This window comes from Cervus elaphus, chromosome 5 (genome assembly GCF_910594005.1).
Source record: "Cervus elaphus chromosome 5, mCerEla1.1, whole genome shotgun sequence".
In the NCBI taxonomy this organism is placed as follows: domain Eukaryota; kingdom Metazoa; phylum Chordata; class Mammalia; order Artiodactyla; family Cervidae; genus Cervus; species Cervus elaphus.
The window spans coordinates 41,938,439-41,942,664 of record NC_057819.1 but is presented as its reverse complement, the minus strand read 5'-3'; positions in this window follow the sequence as shown (position 1 = coordinate 41,942,664).

Below are 4,226 nucleotides of genomic sequence, written 5' to 3'. Positions count from 1 at the left end.
GTTGTTTCCTGGAATTTTAACTAATATTGGAAGAGATGTGAAGAGACATTTTCTTTTAAGGATGGAGTTAAATAACTGTTAAGAATTTTATTTTTTATAACAAAGCTATAATATTGAGTAAAATTTTATTGCATTTTAGAGCAATATAAAGTCTACAGATTCTGATATTAATCTAGGTGTCTCAGACCACAGTCTTTATAAGCAAAAGGTCTCACCTCTTATTTCACTGAATCTCCCACTCATGTTACAATCCATGGCTTTTGATTTCTTTTAGTATGGCTAGTCTTTTCAAAAACTAAAAATTAAAGATGTGCTGCAACTAGAGTTATTGAATTACAAAGCTCAATGATTATATTTGATATAAGATCTTCTAATCTACGATTAGGGACTAATGAGGACATACTGTTGACTCAAAAAGGTTGAGAAGCTTACATTGGTGACCCAGGATAAATTCCAACTCCTTGAGTTCTAATAATAAGCCATAGCACACTATTTTCTTTCTTTCACTTGACCTTTGCCCCATATATGACATATAACTCAGAACTAGAGATGTGTTTCCTGGAAAAAGAAGAAAATTAGAGCAACATAATTGCTGCCAGCAAACACTTTGCAGATCTTGGCTCCAGAGGGCAGAGCCCATGGGTAGAAATTCATAGGGATAACAATACCAACTCAATGTAAAGACTTTCCAATATGAAAAGCTACCACATAATAGAATGGGCTGCTTTCCAACTTCCTGTCGGGGTAAGTATTTAAGTAGCAGCAGGTGACCACCTACAAGACTGTTGTCAAGGCGATTCCAACACTGGACCAGGCACTGTTATAGTCATCGAAAGTCTAAAACTCTGTAATTCTGTAATATTAGAGACTTAATGCTTACAGTATTATTGTTATTCAGTCAAGTTCTTGTTACTATCAAAGTCTTGCTGACATTTTTATCCGTATAGGTTAAAGTCACTGAAAATGGTCAGTGCACCTGACCTAAATGTCAGTTTCCTGATCTAGAGAGTGAGAGGGTTGATGAAATTATCTCCAGAATTACATCTACTTCTAGCCACATTCTGAAATCCATAGGAGGAGGGTATTTACCTCACTAACACTTTTGGAGTAACATGTAAGAAATTTAATAAGTGCATGCTGTTTTTCAACAACACATAATCTTTGGGAATCTATTCATTGTAACTGATTTAATTTTAGTCATTTTGATTGCTTTTGTCAGTGGGAAAGACAATGTCACATAATTAAAATAATAATCTCAATAATTTGTGTTTGTTAATCTGTGACAAAACCTCCAGCTTTGCTTTGTCAGAAGTAAATTACAAATAGCACATAACTTGCAGCTCCTACAACTTTTCACAATATAAAAATTGAGGGTGTGCTGCAACTAGAGTTCTTGAATTTCAGGCTCAATGATTATATTTGATTTAAGATCCTCTCTGATCTACAATTAGAGACTTATGAGGATATGCTGTTGACTTAAAAAGGTTGAGAAGCTTGTATGTAATGACCCAGAGTAAATTCTAATTCCATGAGTTCTAATAATGTTACACCACTATACACACATATATATACAAATACACACACATATATATATATACACACATATGTCTCTAGGAGATGCATATCTTTACCTGACCAGCAAGTGATACATGCCACATATACAGGATTGCCAATACTCCATTCACTGAGACTGCATTAAACCAAGTCTCTGAGCTTCCTAATACCTCATGTGGAATCCTTTACCCTAATCTGTGGAATTCTTGACACCTAACCTTTGAGATAACCACCACTCCAGCAGGTATTAAAGTTAAATCCTCTGGGACCAATGCTAAACATTGAATGTGGATTGTGAGATTGAGAAACTGAATTTTATTTTTAAAATTAATTAATTTATTTTAATTGGAGGCTAGTTACTTTACAATATTACAGTGGTTTTTGCCATACATTGACATGAATCAGCCATGTGTATACATGTGTCCCCCATCCTGAAGCCCCCTCCCACCGCCCTCCCCGTCCCATCCCTCGGGGTTGTCCCAGTGTACCAGCTTTGAGTGCCCTGGAGAAACCAAATTTTAAAAGTGCTTTAATTTGAGCTCCTCTAAATAATCACACAGTTTGTGGCACAAATTTACTGGCGTAGCTTTAGGTCTTACTCAAGCCCAACTTCTTTAGGGCAGACTTATCTAAGTCCGCATCTGAGTTCAGAGTCCTCTCCCTCATGACCCTAATCCCTGCCTACAGTACCTATCTTACTTTGTACACTCATTGCATGATTATTTTTCATTGTGGCTGCATTTGCTCACCATTATATCTCATCATCTAGCATAGCTCCTGGCACACCAAAAGTATTTCTCAATGTATGAATGAATGAATGAACATTGTGACAGAAGAAGAGAGGGTACAGATTAAAATTGCTGCCAATAATCTTCTATGGATAATCCTTTCCAAAGAAAGATGGCTATGCTACTAGAGTTACGGGTGGCATGAACAAGAAAACTGGACAACCCATGTCCCATGTCTACTGGCCAGCACTGGTGCCAATGGATACAAGGACAGATAACACTGACAGTTGAAAGCAAGGTCCTTGCTCTCAAACCACAGGTATCTTCTCATTATCCACCACCATCTACCAGGTTACCAACTGCCAAATTTCAACTGTCAAAACAATATCCTTTTCCAGGAGAGCTAAGAGCCTGATAATTTATTCTGATATACTTATACTCAGGCTGCTACTGACTTTTCATAATTTTAAAAATACTGGGGTAATGTATTCAAAAGTAAAGCACATTATTTCAACACCTGATTTACTCAATTTAACATATGGCTTATATCTAAATGTGTTTGAAAAAGATTATACATTCTCAAATGAATAGAATTATAATTTCCCCTATTTAAGGGTTACATAATTAAATGTAGGCATGTAATTTTTGTGGAAACAGACATAATATCATCTAGAACATCCTAAAATATTCCTGTTGCATCTCCTACTGATATTCTCCTCAGGAAAAAAATAGGAAAAATTAACCTCAAGGAGAATCCTCCACATCTAACACCCTAATCCCTCCTGTGACAAGTTTGAAAATTCCTTTCTAAAGTCAAAAATTCTTGAGGACTCTCCATTTTATTGTAATTATATTTTCAGCGTTCGGTTGGATGCGAAAACATGTAACAAAAAAGGCTTCTGTAAACCCACTAATGTTCTGAAATGAATAATCACTACAGCATTTATACTTCCTTCGTGGCTCAAACAGATAAAGAATCCACCTGCCAATGTAAGAGTTGTGGGTTTGATCCCTGGGTTGAGAAGATCCCTGAAGAAGGAAATTGCAATCCACTCCAGTATTCTTGCCTGGGAAATCCCATATGGCAGAGGAGTCTGGTGGGCGACAGTCCACGAGGTCACAAATAATCAGATATGACTAACACACAAATATATGCATTGTATTACTTATTTACAATAAAAATAATGTTTGCAGTGAAAACACATGCTTGCTCATCTATTCCATTATTTTCACCACAGCTCACAGCCCTTAGGTGGGGGGAATGTTAGGAAAGAGTTTTAAGCATATTTTCTGTTATATATTCAGTGGTTCAGTATCTTGGAAAATGGAAGGAAGAGGAAAATGGAGTAACTGAGCAGAGACAATCTTAGGCAAAACATGCACGCAAAAAAATTTTTTTCCTCTTATATGTACTTTTCACAAGGGAATTATAGACTTGGAGACATTCCAAGAGTTTATCTGAGCTGTTTCCTACAATGCAATGGAATTGTATCTAAATCATTCATAATAGAAATAACCAGATGATTTAGGGGCATTCAGCAATGAAACAATGCTACTATTTTACATTGGTTTTAACATATTCAGAAAATAACAGTATTATCTCTCTAGTTATGACTACAGCCATTGAAATTTTTCTACTTCTACTACTTAAAAGTGTGTTAAAGAGTACAAAAGTCTAGTCAATCAGGGTCTGTTCACAATAGACCAGCCTACCAATCAGATCATTTCCTACATAGTAGCCTTTTGCTGATTCAAATTGTACTTCAGCCACAGGGCATTCACTCATGACAGTTCTTCCACTCCTTTTATGGTAATGGTTTATATCAATCAAGTTTTTGCATATAAATGTCTTCATTCTTAGAAGAACTCCATCCCACCCTACCCAGTTATGACAAGCATAAGTACCCATTTTAAGAGTTCTTTGGGTTTTGCAAAATGTGGTAC